This window comes from Rhea pennata, chromosome 2 (assembly GCF_028389875.1).
Source record: "Rhea pennata isolate bPtePen1 chromosome 2, bPtePen1.pri, whole genome shotgun sequence".
NCBI classification, from domain to species: domain Eukaryota; kingdom Metazoa; phylum Chordata; class Aves; order Rheiformes; family Rheidae; genus Rhea; species Rhea pennata.
This window is the reverse complement of record NC_084664.1, coordinates 26,075,838-26,093,302: the sequence shown is the minus strand read 5'-3', so window position 1 is coordinate 26,093,302 and position 17,465 is coordinate 26,075,838. Positions and strand designations below refer to the sequence as shown.

The 17,465-nt window shown below is 37.4% G+C and overlaps 1 protein-coding gene across 4 annotated transcripts in view; it reads right to left on the bottom strand.

Annotated features, from left to right (window-relative positions):
- Positions 1-17,465, bottom strand: part of ANKIB1 (ankyrin repeat and IBR domain containing 1) — a 95,012-nt gene that overhangs the window by 68,516 nt on the left and 9,031 nt on the right. For 2 of the 4 annotated variants that reach the window (XM_062569111.1, XM_062569114.1), the window contains exon 1: positions 9,889-9,987. The exons of 1 other annotated variant lie outside the window; for it this stretch is intronic. The gene's annotated coding sequence lies outside the window, so the exon portion shown is untranslated. Of the gene's footprint in view, positions 1-9,888; positions 9,989-17,465 lie in introns of those variants that run through there. One more of the 4 variants, XM_062569113.1, reaches the window with a different exon arrangement.

The window sequence follows — 17,465 nt, the reverse complement described above, 5'->3', positions numbered from 1 at the left end:
CATTATTTCAGAATTTAAAATATCAACTGTTACTTGAAAATTAGAAACTATCTTAACTATTCCACTGCTTCCAAATAAAGTTCCACTTTACACTTAAAACCAAAATGCTGTTAACACAAATCACCTTAAAGTCTAACAAAACTCAGGGGCATTACACTCCTCTGCTTCAGCAATAAACAGCAAAAATTCTGTTGACTTATTAGCAACACCACTAAAAGCAGCACTTTCATATCACAGCTCTATAAATATTTAATAAAGTGATGGCCCCTCTCATGAAATGCTTAAAGATCAAGCATAAGATGAAAAAAGGGTGGGTACAAAAAGACATACGTAGATTCAGCTAACATTGAGATTTTGGCACCAGTTACACCACACCTGCTGCCTAATTACTATTGATTTTTTTCCCCAGACATCATGATAGAAGTGAGTTTGAAGAAGGACAATGTAATGGATTTGTAGGATTTTAGAAGGAGTTCCTCCTTCAAAACAGTGGCAAGGAGCTTGCTAGAAATTTATAAATGACAAAATACAGGACCAATGGAACCAGACAAGTATTTTTGAAAAATCTTACTTCTAATATTCATTTAATAATCATATATTCAATACACAATGAGATGACACACCTCTTTAAGTTTACATTTGAATTGCTTTAATACTGAAGTAGAATTTCTCACCAAGTCTAGCACTAGCATGCAGTTCTAGAGCAACCATTTTATAGTGGGGAGGATGAGTAAATGGAAGGGAGACATACTGTACTACATAGTACTATTGGGTAAATCTACCAAAAGCAGCAAAAAATATTCATGTATGAGCATTTTTGTGAAGAAAATGCCACATATTTCTTGCATAAACAAATCCATTATGTAATTAGCAAAGATCATCAGTAGATCTGATCATTTGCAACTGTTATTTTACAATGGAACTCTGTGTTACTCAGTAGTTTAGCCATAAAAGTTTGAGTAAAATTTACAAGTTAGAAAAAGAATACTTCTTACTTGACAGGAGAATTTTTTCTTGTAAACTAGAAAAGCTTTTCCCTTGGTTGAGGAGGATTGGATTAGAGACCATTTAGGCAAACCTGACACTCACCTATCCATGGGCCCTGACGGGATGTACCTGTAAGTGTCGAGGGAGTTGGTGGATGTGATTGCCAGGCCACTCTCCATCATCTTTGAAAGGTCATGGAGAACACGAAGCTGCCTGAGGACTGGAGGAAAGCCAACGTCACTCCAGGCTTCAAAAAGGGCAAAAAAAGAGGACCCAGGAAACTACAGGCCGGTCAGCCTCACCTCCATCCCTGGAAAGGTGATGGAACAGCTCATCCTGGATCCCGTCTCTATGCATGGAGGAAAAGAAGGTGATCAGGAGTAGTTAGCAGAGGGAAACCATGCTTAATCAATCTGATAGCCCTTCTATTATGGGATGACTGGCTGGGTAGATGAAGGGAGAGCAGTGGATGTTGCCTATCTTGACCTCAGCAAGGCTTTTGACACCGTCTCCCATAACATCCTCCTAGATAAGCTCAGGAAGTGTGGGTTATATGAGTGGAGAGTGAGGTGGATTGAGAACTGGCTGAAAGGCAGAGCTTGGAGGGGTATGTTCAGCAGCGCAGAGTCTAGTTGGAGGCCTGTGGCTCGTGGTGTCCCCCAAGGCTCAGTACTGGGTCCACTCTTGTTCAACTTACTCATCAATGACCTGGATGAAGGGACAGAGTGCATCCTCAGCAGGTTTGCTGATGATACAAAATGTGGAGGAGTGGCTGATACTATGCCAAAAAATTGGTCACTTGACCAAGAGGACAAAACTAAAAATAAAACATTCAAACACACACACATACCTACTTTATGTACAGCTGGCAGAGATGTCTATAATTAAGATATAACAGGAAATGTCAGGTTAAGGCAAGCTTCTACATGCTTACAGTAGAAATTATTGGATAAAATTTTTCCATGCTGTGTATTTTCTTCTGGAGGTGTATTTCTGGAAATTTTGAACTGGAAATGAACCAGCAAGGCCTGAGAATCAACTTATAGAGAGTGTTTTGCTTTTGTTTTACTGATACAACTGATTTTTTTTTTTACACAAAAATACTCTTAAGGTTTGTGCCAAAAGTTCTGATGCTGTAAACATGAAATAATGAAAGCATTTGTTGCACTTTAAGCCTTCTGAATGGAACTTCACATTGAAAATTCAATATATACACCAAAAACACTGATATATCAGTGAAGAGAATTAAATGCAAATATAATCTGTCTCACCTGCTGAAGAATGAATGCGACTACAAAGTTTCTCTCTGTTAAATATCAGGGTTGAAAAGTGGCAATAATGCTGAGTATTGACTTGATTTAAAATATAGTGTAGGGTAGTGACAAAATTAGTTATTTCCTTATTTATAAGTTTATGGGATAACGAATCCAGTGACTTATGTTACTATCCTTCTGTGCTGCCACATGTACCCATAAGTAGAATGCTTAAAGATATTGCTGAACTCAGTAATTTGAGGACTTGTAAGCTTACTCACTCAGATGCATTTTCAATAATTTGATTCAGATGGAACATTTTCCTTCAGACATTGTCCTTTTTCCTGCTTCCCACTCCAATTTGTGGAGGAAAAAAATTTTTTTGAAGCATGGCACTGGTTTTCTTTGAACTCATACACTTGCAGTGACCCAGTAAGGACAAATGTAGTAGAGACTAGAGGCAATTCTCACTTTATGAAAAAAATCTATGTAGATATAGCTAAAGTAATTGCTACATTAATTTTGATGCAGTTGTCTACAGCACTTACATTCATCATCACCTAAATGAAACATAATAAATCCACAGTGAGTTAGGTACACAAACATCTCGAAGAAGATACAAAATACTGGTCTAACAAGCACAGCCAAATGAAAAACACACTGTAATAGTCAGATGAAGACAGGATGCCTGGGACAGTCAGGTAGATAGATAAATAAGTAAAGTGACATAACTTAAAAGGGGTTTTTGAGTGCTCTTCTGTTTTATAATACTTTATTCTAAGGTAGCAGCAACTCAGTAAAATAGAAAAAAAGAAGTTAGCATCCCATAACTCCTCATTAGAGCATACAAGAGTCTTACTCAATTGTAGATCACTTCATATTCATTTCAGGGGATGAGATCTTCAGAAAATTATTTAAAAAACAACAACAACAACAGCAAAACCCTCCAAGTTCCTGGAAGTCAAGAAAAGACTTTGGATTTCTTCCCAGTGCAATATTTTGTCAAAGCCTTAAGAGTCTGATTTAATCTGCTGTACCTTAGCTACTGATACAATGCATATATTCTCCTCTGTGATCTTTATAGACACCAGTCATAAAATACGGTAGAACTCTTTTAGGGCTAGCTCTACACTCATGAGTTTAAGTAGACTACTGAATTTTAAATAACATAAAATGCCTGTATCTAGTATAATGTTGACATTACTACCAGAAGACCTCCTCTTTCTAGATAAGATGATGATGAAGAACAAAAAGAAATATTTTACGTTTCACTAGATTAAGCCAGGCTAAATGCAGAAATGTTGGATTGTTTCACTTTTTAAAAAGATGCGACAACATAAAAATGCCAGAAACAATCTCAAGCACACTGTTTTAGTACAAAAAGCTCACTATAGACTATTCTACCTATTAAAATATCTCAGAACACTTTTGATACAGTGCATAAAATACTGTTAGCTCAATAAATGTGACTTCTCTACAACAGGTAAATGCTTGTAACAGCACTCAGGTTTTATCAGCCCCGGATAGAAGCAGTAGAAGCAAAAGCGAAAGAAAACCATCAGCCCAGGCACAAAGAAGCTCATGACTCACAGAATAGTTAACGTCAGTGAAAAACTAAAAAATACAGACTGAAGACTGTTACTATTCTTAAGCAGGCTAATTTTTCTCATGTTGGCAGCACGAGAACCCCATTCACATCATGTAATGCTTCTCTGATTCATTTCTCCTTCCTCTCGCGCACACACCATACTCAGTGCGTCGGCTGGCACGGGACCTCTTTGCAAAGAAGGCCTCAAACGTGTCTTGTTTTGTTTAACCGTAACATAAATGAAGACCAATTCTGTTCATTCAATTAAAGATGTATGTGTGTCCCCTCCAAAATCAGTTCCAACAGACGAGAAGTACTCAGTGAAAAAAACACCAAGTGTTGTAAGGCAAAGATTTTCAGAATAAGGCAAAGATGGAATAAGCAACGTGACCCTGTTTGGAGCAAAAAGTCCAAAGAAATTGGCTGGTTCCTGTCAGACCGATCTGCTTAGAAAAAAATGAGGATGGAGAAAACCAGTACTGGCGAACACTGCTAGGAAAAGAAGCAGGAATGAAGAAGGCAACACAAATGGCTACAGAAAAAACTACAGCAAACTTGATCAAGCAACCTAAATAGGGTGCAACCTGCCTTGACAATCTGGTGTTGACTGAGTTCAGGATGTATTTTTCTACTATGTTTGCTTAGCTTAACACAATTTAAAAGCCTTGTAAAGATTCAGGTTAACAGGTTTGAAACTGCCCGTAGCCTAAAGAGAACCCTCTGGAGAGCCTTTGTTATAATTTGGCCAGCTAAGAGCTTTAAATGTTAACGTGATTTTCAGTGGCATTAAGCTGATACAACTGAAAATGAAACTCGTTGGCCTGTCAAGGCCTATCCGCAGAAAGTAGAAACAACCAAGGCTGGCAACACGGGGCTGCTCAAGATCACAATCCTACACAGCAACGTAGGATCTGAGAAAATCCTCACGTACTTAAAAACTCTAAGATATGCCTAAAGCAGAAGTCCCTCAGCTTGAAGAAGCTTTTTCATATGAAAGAGAATCAGTTGGCAGTATCATGCTGTAGCTGTGGCTTGTAAATATACAAAAGGCCTGGATGGTAGATCTCAAAAATGTATATAGTGCTCAAGGAAGGTCAACTGTGATCAGGTAGTACATAATTAGCATTTCTTCACCCCTTTCCAAGAATATATTCCTACATTTTTCAAAAATAACAAACATATCTGAAGATGACAAATTTCAAAACAAAAACGATTATTTTTACGAACAGCAATATATTCTTTTAATTAACAATATGATTAAACAAATAATGCTAGATTTTCAATGTAGAATTTTCCAAAGTATCATGCTATCACTTTAAACTGTCAGTTTAGAGCAATAATTACAGTATCCTATACCACTGCCTCCTGGCTGATAATTACAGTATTTACAGGACCAGCCTTTTATCTGTAGACTGCTGATAGTGCCCAAATTGCAACAATTTTGAATAAACTGACCAGAATTTACCATAATTTCTCTATTCTTATTACCCAAATAACTGAAAGCACAGAAAAGAATATTACATACCGTTTCAAGGAACATGGAATGTATTCAAAATTCCCTATTTCCACTTAGACAAATTACGCTTACAAGACTGACAGTACGTGTTTACGTGGGGCACTACAGTTTTTCATAAATATCTATAGTATGAAAGTTTGTAAAATACACTCTGCCTACATTCAGGAACTATTTGTTTCTATGCTATTCAAATGGGAGGTGAGGAAAGCATGTTTAACTGGTGGAGAAAGATGGCAAACAATGTTCACAAAAGTACTGGACTAGAAACAAACATACACGAACTTTTATTGTTTCCTGGAAGCACTCTCACATGCTGGTTTTGTTCTCAGCAAAGCTAAAAGACAATGTGACCCCACCGATCTTTCAAAGATATCTTGATTTTTTTCAGATGAATGAACAAATCAATTTCCTTTGAACAAAGAGGTAATTTAACTGGTCAGCACTCCTTCAAAGCAACACATTCATTTAAGGTCTAAACAGAGAATCCAGGAGATCGCTGTGTGTCTAAAATGAGACAGACTCCCACTGCAAAATACACGGACTACACAGTATTTCACATGCATTTTGTGACATTTCTGAGACACAACTTCAGGAACTACTTAACTATTTCTAGTTGCAGATACGCCTTCTGTTTGTCAAAGTGCTAAATTCCCAGAATCTCAATAATACTCATTGCTAAGGACTAGTCATTCAGGTAACCATAGTTACATTTTTACCTTACGTATGCCAGAAAATTAGCAGAACTGCAACGGCAACAATTCTGATGAAATATTTAATATATCCACTGGCAAAATTCCAACTCTGGCAAGGAAACAGAATAAAATTTACTGGATCTAATCTAACATTAATTTTCACAATTCTGTGATTAAACATGGAACTTGAAGAAGTATTTTTAACTTTTGCCAAAACACCTCTCCTGAAATATTATGTTGTTTTTCCCACTGTGCACAAATTGTTTAATCTTTTACATAAAGGCTATGGGTAACAAAATTTAATTATTGTGTGTCACAGTTTGCATTTATGAAGATTATTCTCAACTCTAGAATAATAATGACGGAACACAATGTTGTATGATAACATTTTTTGGTTTCAAGACGAAAGTCAAGTCAAAGAGAGAAATAGAGAGAACAGAGCTTATTTTCAAAAAAACAAAGATGAATTAGTATCACTTCTTTTAAAAAAAATCATCGTACCTGGTGACTGATGCAGACGCTAAGGCAATACTAATGACTGCTGCTCTTTACAGAACACTGTTACTGACCTCCAGCACGCAAGATGAGGAGTGAAGAGAAATACAAGTTACTAGAGCCCCTTATTTTGTAAAATCTGACGCGCTTGATATCAAAACCGCATCAAACAAAGCAAAGCTTACAGGCTCAGTGATACAAAAGCGGAAATCACACCGCACATGCTCAGTAGCAGCTTGTTAGCACTCCAGCTGTCTGCGTGCAACTTCCCCATCAAGTGGCTGCTCAGACACTGGCTTCGTACAAAAGCTAACCGTGTTTGATGGTTAGTAGGACTTTTCTGAACTTCCAGGAGTCACGCTGCAGCAAGACCCAGAACACAGTGACAACAGTTATGCCCTTTTTCCCACTCTCACTACCTCTGCTGACACTCAGGTAAGACAGAGGAGAAGCACGAGTAACTAGCCCTACTGGACTGCAAGAGCAAGGAAAATGCAATAAAAAAGCAGAAACCGTCTGCAGGAATCAGTGGGTGAAAGGAAGAAAATGCAAATGAGAAAGGACGCTACAAAATCTTTATCATGCATACAGCACCACCACGTATGCTAAATGAGGCCAAACAAGCATGCTGTAATTTAACTGAAGGACACGTTAACAAAGGGCACACCCAAGAAGGTGAATTACGGCTTGTCCTGTACGGCCATTCCTTATTCTGACATTTTTTGTTTCTAAGAAATGACTGAGACCTTAAAAGTCTCTTTGGATGATTGTTATTTGGTTGAAACTTTCTCAGTTACTAGGTATCTATGCCGCTTGTCAGTGCAATACGCTATCCAGGGCAAGGAAGAAACAGAGAGACAGCAAGGAAGGAACTCAAGCCAGTAGAAAAACCTGTCTGGAACATTGCTGTACCACCTCTTACTCAGTACTGTCACAAGAATTCTTGTTTATTTATGTTAAATAATTCAGTGAGAGCATAATTCTCAGTCACTGCTTGGAACACAGGAGATCAAAGTATTCACTATGCTGCTCTGAGCATGTACACTTGTACCTGTCAGTATCTGCTGTGTAAGGGCATCTATATGCGCTTTAATTCTTTCCATTAGTCATCCAAACTCACACAGAACATAACCCCATCACAGAATTAAACTTCTCCAAGGCATATGTTTGGGTTTATGACTTTGAAATGTTTTAAGGCCATCCAAGCAACAGGAGAAAATCTAAATGATAGAATGTAATTGACTCTCTTCACTAATTATGACATTTCTAATATCCAGAAGAGTGAAGTAATATCACTGTAATTCACATAGACACCAAGTTCCTTACAGTGCATTACTTTTCCTAATTTCATTGTTAGAATATACTTGCCAAGATCAATGACATAGAAAATTTTCCTGTCAAATTAGCAAACCTGTTGTTCAACCTAATCCTCCTGCAGCATAAAAAAAAACCTACTACTTTTCCCATCATTTTTCTGACTAAATCTAAACTTTCCTAAATTTATGAAAAAAAGTATGCTATAATGTGCTTTAAAGCTAGTATTTATATAAAAGAAAAAAATCTGAGTTTTTGTGTAAAGAAATCAGATGTTCTATGATAGGACTAATTTTTCTTCCACTACTTCTGTTCTCTTCACAACTAAGCTTGGAAATATCGATTGTTGAGTTTTTTGTTCATTCCAGCCTCACACGTGTTTCAGCTTCTATAGCAATGTGTACAAAGCACATTAAGGACACACTTATTTTTCTTTTTCTTTTTTTTTTTTTTTTTTTTTTTTTTGAAAGTTGTGCTAGATTTTGTCTGTTATGTGTCTTTCTTAAACTGCAAAATTGAATATAAATCCCATTCTTTAGATTCTAAATCAAGACATCCAAGGTATCAGATTGTTATGCCTTGTTTCCACAGGAACATCGCACTATTGCATCCACTATTTCAATTTCTTATTACACCTGAAAACAAAAAACCTCTCTGTTCATGCAGATATGTGTTACAACAATTAAAGAGCATCTGTGCTCTTGTATTAAAGAGCAGGACTCTCCTTGGACTTCAGCCTACAGTTGTGAAAGAGAAGGCAGATATCAGGTTATTTAAATTTATCTGGGACAACATGAAGATACAATCTTAGTCAAATGTGATGATCTGAAACAGTATTATTTCAATCAAATGTTTGACCTATGTAGATGGGTACCTGACACAGCAAAAGATAAAGATGGGGCACAACAGTTTCTAGATGAAAACACCTGCCTCAGGTCAAGAAATAATCCATGATTTTTCACTGAAGAGACAAAACAAGCTCTCAGGTACTGAGCAACAAAGTTGCTTGATGACACTGTGGGGTTCCACCACCATGCTTGCCAAGATCAAAATTTAAGGATCAGGCTGGTGCTGACCTTATGGCAAAATCCCAGATAACCTCTCTGAGGAAGATGCTGTGGACATAAAACCAGAATGAGTTTAAAAGCTGTCAAAGACCTACAGAAGTTATGTTCCTCAGTTTTATTTACTTCCTTCTGCATGCTACATAGAAACTGTTTTCTTAGATCAGAACCTCAGAGATTGATGTAATTCATCATCCTCCTGACAGCAGTCAGTCCCATATGTTACAGAAAGAGCTGTAAAAAGCTTAACCAGACAATTCTCTATACAATCTGCTAAGAAAAGAAATTTTAGTCCAACGGCTAAAGGATTGACTTTGTCCTGAAATTAGCATTTTCATCATACATATTTACTCATGAATGTTCTTATTATTTGCATTCACAATGCCCAGTACTTTAGAAATCATAGTAGGTTCTTGGAGCCTTTGTTTTTCTTGAGATAATGGGTTCAATTGATATTCAAGGGGGAAACCTGAAAAATTACCTGATTTCTATAGCAGACTAAGAAATTCAAAACTTAAATGAGCTTTTTGTAGTTACATTACTGAACTAAAAAAAGATGAATTATAAAAACATCAGAAAAGCCTTCTAAAAGAAAGAGAGAGAAAGAAAACCACAGAATTTTCGCAGCTCTGCAGATTTTAAGGGATTATACTAGAAGTTAAAAATGACTATAGGTCTGATAAAGACTGGTAAAAACCCTATGCTGTTTTGGAAATTATTTTGGAATGTCTGAAAAAAAAATTAATGCAGATTCTCGTAAATAAAAACAAACTTCCTTACTTAGGAATAAATATCCAAAACTCTAAATGGAAGAAAATCTAGTTTATTCTAGTTTACTCCTGAAAAGAATCCTAACCCTAACAGCAATGTCATTTCAAGACATTAGCTTAAAGCAAGCTAAAGATGATTTTATTTACATATAATCAAATGTTATTAATGACAACTAGATTACTCATTCAATTCCAACAATCGCATTTACCAGTTCCACTGTTCACATGTCAACATTTTCTTGATCAATCCATGTTATTGTGTGGCTTTCATGGAACAGCATTATATACAGATTGCAGCAAAATTTCCACTGATTTGAGGCTTTATAGATCTGAAAGCAAACAGATTATGTATAAGTTCTTTCAAGAGCTTGCATTTTTATTTCAAATGTTGCTTCCAAAAATTATAAACATAGTTATAATAATACCCATACTAGATCAGTATTTTGTAGCTAGTATCTTGTCCCAGAGAGTGGCCAGCAGAGGATACTCAGTGAAAAGTATAAAAGTTGGGCAAGCATGAACTGATACTTTTCCACAATAATCTCCCAAACTTTAGCAACTCAGGCAGTACTTTATATTAGTAACTTATGATGGATTTTTCTTCCATTAATTTGTTCATAAAGCTCCCTGAATTTATAGCATCTTTTAAGAGCTGCAACATCCTGAAATTTCACAGCTTAACTATTCATTGTGAAAAAACATCTCCTTCTGTTTTTAACCTGTCACTTATTAAGTTTCATTTTCATTGTCTACAAGAACTGAGAGATAGACTGCAAAAAAAGAAAATCTTTCCCTATTTACTCTCTCTGTTCCTTCTGATTTGAGAGACGTCTATCTCATCACTCTTTACAGGTGATCATCTTTCTATCACATCCATCTTTTCAGAGGTTATTATGTCCTGATTAATTCTAATTCTTACAGAATAGTTTCCGCACAACTTTGAAAAACCTTACTGCTTTTCCTGATCTTTTTTCCAATGTCACTATAACCTTTTTGAATAGGGGAAATTGTATGTGATATACAAGATGTATGAATTCATACAGTGGCAATATGATCTCTTTTCTTTCAACATTTTATTTACTTTTTTAAGTGGTACTAAGTACTGAGCTGATTTTCACTAAAAGTACATATTATAACCTCAAGATCCTGTTTCTAAGCAGTAATATCTTAAGATAATCATTTTCTACATAAAGATAGGACTGTTCTTTAAAAAGAAAAAAAAGGTGCATCTTTCACACATCTTTTTACCTGTACTGAATTTCATATACTAACTACCATTCAGTCTCAAAAGATTACTCTGCAGTTCTTCATAGTTGACACCTTGTTCCTAGTATTTTCCAGAGACTATACTATCTCACTACTTACCATGTTTTCCAGATCATTCATGCATACATTAAACAGCATAGGTCCTAGCACTGACCTATCTGGGACTCCATCAGTGACCTCTGACCAATATGAAAACAGCCTATTGATTCCTACTCATTTCTGATCTTTTGATCAGCTATTTATCCATGCCAAGACCTTCCCTCTTTCTCACAGCTTTTTGGATCCTTTAGGACTTTTAAGCAAGGGACTATGCCAAATGCCTTTTTAAAATTCAAGCAGATTACATCAACTGCATTTCCCACGTTAAATTCTTCAAAGAAGTTCAGTAAATGTGTGAGGCTTGTCTTTCCCATACAATGCTCTGCTGATCCTTCCTCAGCATGTTGTATTTATCCCTGTCTCTGCTAATTTAGTCAGTTATTACATCACTTCTAACTAATATTCTGGACACAGACAACAGGCTTGCACATCAGCCCCAGTACCTTTTAAAAATTACCACCATGTTAACCATTTTCCAGTGATCTGGCAACAACACAGTTTTTAAGAAAATGTAGGCTTTTGCAGTTTTAATTCTTAATTGTTTAAAAACTGTACTAAAGAAAAACACATTCACTGAGAAAAATTGCCTGAAAGAAACTCTCAACAGCTTTTCCACAAGATCCAATACAGATTGACAGTTATGAGATTAGACCTACAAAATTAGACACTGGCTTTTACCACCAAGTTTGGCAAATGATACCTTATAAAGGGATTGTGTCTATGCTAGTCTTATTTTACCTTGTCTGATACAGCCAGAATGCAAGAAATCTGTAAAGCACTTCTAGAATATTTTTGCAGACTATTTTTTAATGTTAAAATGAAGAATGTCTGTCTTTTGAGAATATGGAATTATTTTAGACTTCCTTCCCCATTTTCTCATAAAAGACATTTCTTGGTGAGAGATGCTAAATTATCAAGGAAAGGTTGTAGCCAGACGCAGGACAAAGAATGGAAATTGCCAAGAGAAGGAATTTAACAGACTACTTTTGTTGTAAAGGAAGTATATCAGGAATGGTATCAAACAGTAGCCAGCAGATACAAAAGTCCTCAGAAAGGAAGGTACCTATTAGAAAAACAGCTGAAGACATAATGGCCTCCATGGATAGAACAAAAAAGGAAACTGATAGATACATGTTAGTACACTATTATAGAGGAAATTCTTATTTCATAAAGATAGTATACACCAGCCTCAATAACTTTCTACACAGAAACCCTGTAGCACCCAAGCAACTCTTTCTGATACTTCAGCATCAAAGGAAAGAGGAAAAACGAGCAGTCTAGTGTAGTTTCTTTCCTATTCTGATGATTTCTGTAGTATCACATACTCAAACCCTGCTTCTCCTTATTCCTCTACTCCTTTGCAGCAACAAACGAGGAAATTTCCCCCTGAAACTGCCCTTCTCCCTAGTTTCCCAGCTGATATGGAGTCCTATAGTCTGTAAACCTGGCCACTCTTATTACCCTTCTTCTCCACTTCAGGCTGCTCTAACTGCTGGGGAAGAACAAGGAGACACCTCGTCAAAGGAAGCACTCAAATGGCAAAAGCGTACCTGTAAATTTTCACTGGGGTCTTCCCAGACTGAAGAAGAAATGCTCCTCCGTGCAGAAACAGATTAATTCAGCACTAATTATATAGCCTAATTTACCAATCAGGAAATATTTTACTTTTTCTCCTTCAAACAAGAACACTGCAGTCTAGAAAGGAAAACATTATACAAGGTATAGGTCGTAATTTGACAGTAATGCTGGATCTGTGCACAACCAGCAGTAACAGATTTCAGTCTGTTAAATATCAGATTGACAAATGGTCATACAGTACTTATTTATTTATTTTGCCAGCACAAGCCTTTGAGTTGCTATCCCATAGCCAGGATCATCTCATGCCTCACATTCACTGTCTGTCTTTGTGGGCTGCCAGAATAGTTGCAGAATTTTGGGGGCAGGGATAGAAAGCTGCTGCCTTACCTCTATTTTACAGCCAGGAAACACATGCTCTGAAACTAGAGTTTACTAGCTTTTATACACTCTTTGTTTCTGATGCAGCCTGCCCCTGAGCCCATCTATGACCAAAACACACAATGTGGAGTTAGTACAGCCGAGGGTGTGTTCATCACTGACTTTGTCACCACCTTTGTTGGTTCCACATCTGCTCCATACAGTTCCTAGAGTATTAAGAAAAGCAAGGACTGACCATGCTGCAAACACTGGTAGCTCACTAGCAGATTCTGGTTAGGGAAGGTTACATTTAGGATATCAGCATCTCTTATCTGCTGCTACAGAAGACATATAGCACCCACAGAACAGAAAGAACTAGGTCATCTTCCTGATTTGGGAGGTGTCAGTGTTGTCATGGAAGGTTCTTGGCCAATGCTATTTCTGAGCGAAGGCCAAAGAGAAAGTCATAGAGGTTGCTGGCACATGGGCTTTCCCTACTGTGTTGGTGCTGTGACTAAAACACACATTCGCTTCCTGCTACATCCATGGCTGGCATGCCTCCTCCAAAAATGGAAGATTTCTACTTTGTTGTATGCTAAACATGGCTCTGAAACAGTTACAGCAGACATCCAGGCAAAAAACATGTATGGCATCCACTCTAAACTAGCTGAGACTATGTAAATTTGGCTTGCTGACATAAAATAGCAGGCTTCCAAATATCAGTCAAGTCACCATGTCTCCTCTTCAGTTTGACAAGCCTGTCCACCTTCCACTACCAGGACTGATAAAGCTGTTCTTAAGCAACCTGACCTCTCACAAGGAAAAGTTCAGTTATCAATTCAGCCTTTGCTAGGTAGGTAGAGCTTGCATTTGGCTGTTAGAAAGTGGGACACAAGTCCATTAGGGTAAGATTCAAGAACACAGAGTCTGTTAAAAGAATCTCCCTGCCAGCTTTATTCTGCACATCTGTGGGAGCAAAGGCAAGCAGAGGCTGATGGGATATAAGCCAAAGGGAACCTCTGCTAGTTCCAGAAGGTCTCAGAGTTTGGATGCCCATTTTGTGGGAAGCTGTGGGTGACAGCTTTATGAAAAGCCTGCTAGAGCGCAGAAGTAATACACAGACACTTATTTAAGAATGGTTCTTCCTGCTTGTAAAGGAAAAAGATCACAAAAAAAAATGTATTTTCCCCTATACTACTAATTCTTATTGCATGTTTTCTTCTCCTTAAGGTCCAATTTCCCTGCTATAGCTGCCCAGATCAGTGTATGACCTCTCCTAGATTTGTCTGCCAACTCCAAAAATCATGTAATTTTTATAGTTACTATCAAGCGCACACGTAGCAAGCTGGAAGTCTGTCTCTATTATCTTTTTATAATGCTAATGTCTTTTGAGAAACTTTGACTGTAGTTCCACAAGCAGTTTTAATTGGCACCAAAGCTGATCCACCCTTTCTATCTATTCATATCCCACAAGTTCCTTTGTTTTGTTCCTTGTTCCCACATGTGCCTGTGTGACTGCACAGGGAATCAGAAGAGTTGTAACTCGCATCACTTCCCTGTTCTGGGTTTTCCTGCTGGACGCTGAAGGTCCGAAAGGCCAGACCATAGCAGCAGTCATAGTGCGCAGAATTACTTGTACCAATGCATGCTGCAAAGAATGAAAATAATTTCAAAGGAGTACTTACTTAAACCGAACTGCAGACAAAAGCAGGAGTACCAACAATGTGCAAAGTATACAAAGTCAACCATTACTAGAGTGGTGGAGGCAAGGCAGGAGTAAACCAGCACCAGTGTGAATGTTAAGGCCAAAGCAATCTTCAGGAAATTTCTCTTGCAGGCCAGCACTTCCCTATGAGATATGGCTCTCTGGCAGCGACAGCGCGTTCAGAAGGGGGCAGTGCATGCAGCACAGAACGGAAGATGTCAGGCAGAGTAGGAGCCTGCAGACACAGAGCTGCTGTCACTGTTCCCAGGCAGCCCTGGATGCCCTAGGCTGCTCCCAGCTTGTAAGCACCTACAGTAAGCTCCGTGCAAAGGAGCATCAAACTCCCAGAAAATAACCACAGTGCAGCAGCTTCATCCCACCTCCCTCCAGCTTCTCACCAGATCTGATATTTGCATCTGGATCCAGTTTGAATCTCATTGTGCAAAAAAACCCCAGATAATGGCTAGTAACAGCAGCAGACAGTTATTCCAGTGCCTGGTCCTGGGCAAGCAATCATTCATGGTGGAAAGGCAATGAAAATAACTCTCCAACAGGTGGTGAAAACACACAGCTGAGTTTGACTTTAGTACAGGCTGAAGACATCCAGCATTGCCATCTTGGCAGTCAGGAAGCAGAAAGGGAGAAAAGGGAACTGGTGAAACGTAGCTGTAGGTGGGTATAATATTTTTAATATAAATTTATGTTGCACCGTATTTTATGAGATTTAAAAATTGCTGGGGTACAATCCATGGACCAGATCTTTCAAATGCTAGTGGACATATAAAAACAAAACCTAATCAATAAGGTTTAGGTATTCATTTAAGTCTTAAGTTCTTCTGAAAAATCCCACTGCAACAAATAGCTTTGAAAATCTAGCCTAGTGTCATCCTATATACCTGTAAAGCACATCGCATAGCAAGAAGCATGTTCTAATTGTATCAAACTACTATCTAGAAGCTCAAAAGGGGGAAAGAATAATAGGCAAGAAGTGAGAAAAGTGGAACAACATTTGTATTGTAGTAAAAATAAGCAGGATCCCTGAAACAAGCACCTAACAACAACAGCTCCAAGAACTGCTCAGACTGATATACAATTGAAAAAAAAAAAAACAAATCTGCAAAAAGGTGAAATAAATATACCAGATTCCCTTTTCACATGTTGCTTTGTACGAAAACTACTTTAATTAATATTATGTACTCTACAGTCTGTTGGAGAAGGTACTGTATTGCAGCAGAACTGAATGAGGCTGGAGTGTTCCAGGTTTTAAGATACCTGGTACCCTTTAAAAGGCACATAATCCACCTGTACAATATCTGTCTCATTTGCAGGATGTAGTCAGGTATCTGCATAACATCAAAATGTTAATTCTTTAATCAATTTGAGTATCTCTCTAAATTGTATCTAAAAATACTCCAAAATAATGCCCCTCAGATTTTACAACTTCATGTCCTGTTGAACCTACTTGGAAAACAAAGTACTGTTCCCATATACCTTCAGTTATACATGGATAAATTTTAGTAGTTACTTCAATTTTTAAGAATGCAACATACGTAAATATAAAGAGAAATGATTCTTATTAGAATTAGAGCTTATTTCAGTACACAACTGTAGGGAATCGGAACCATAACATGCAACTACTGCATGTGAATACTTCCTATGCGCCCTCAGTTACAGATGTTTGGATATAGCAGCTGGATGGACAGTTTGGAAAGGACAACATAGGAGGATCAAATAGAAGCAAACACAGACAGTATTACGATATATGATAGCCAGATCATGGAGTGATACAGAGTAGAGTTCGGCAATGTGCAAGGATTTATTTTCATAGCTAACTGTGGGTAGACTGATCTTGAATTTTTTTTGTTTAAAGTTCATACTGACATTTGCAGTCTCCAGAAGAAACTTTTTGAACAACTCCATTTAGCACTGACCCGGTCTGATTTTCATTTTCATCTGCACGTCATTATTATTTTGAAGGAGTAAGAGACATTTGACAGGAGCTAAGACATCTGAAAAATATGGACTATTTTTGCTAGAAATAAGTAATCCGTCCAGCAGTTTTTTCCAGGAAATACATGTTTTTTTGGATTTAGGATTTCTTCCCCAACAAAGAAAATCATTTATTTTAGCATGCATGAGAAAATCTGCTAAAACTGAGAACTTCTGTGTATCTGCAAAATGATGAGAGCTATTAGCAACTCTTAAAGCTACCACAATACCACAACCTACAAACCTGAGGTAAACTCAATATACTTTTAAGGCTTGTGACTGATCAAGGGGAACCCTTACTCATTTCTCTTACAAAATCAAGAGAATGGGCAAACCAGAGCAGGGCAGGGGCGAAAGAGGGTTAATCAGATAGCTCCTTAAAGGTTAATTATAAAACTGTGGTTCCCCCAAACTGGTTCCTCACTAGTTGCATATGTAATAAGAAACATGCCAGGGAGAGGGGGGAAGAGAGAAAAATCAACAAGATTTCTAAATTGAGCTCAGTGAGATTGAGCTTAAAAAGTATTTTTCTGAAATAAAGACCAAATCAATAGGCACTTTGCATTGCCTTTAAAGAAAATTATGTGACATTTTTATTCAAGTTTGGTTTTTTTACATTGTAATAATATCCAGGGTAATAAAGAGAACAAAAACTCCATATTATCTCTTTTTAGTTAACAATACAACATTTTATACTAGAACATGCTGCCAGTCTAACTGCCATTCCAGCAAAATGAATTTAACTTTCTATTCTGTTATTAAACAGTTAGGTATAAACCTCAGGCAGATCAC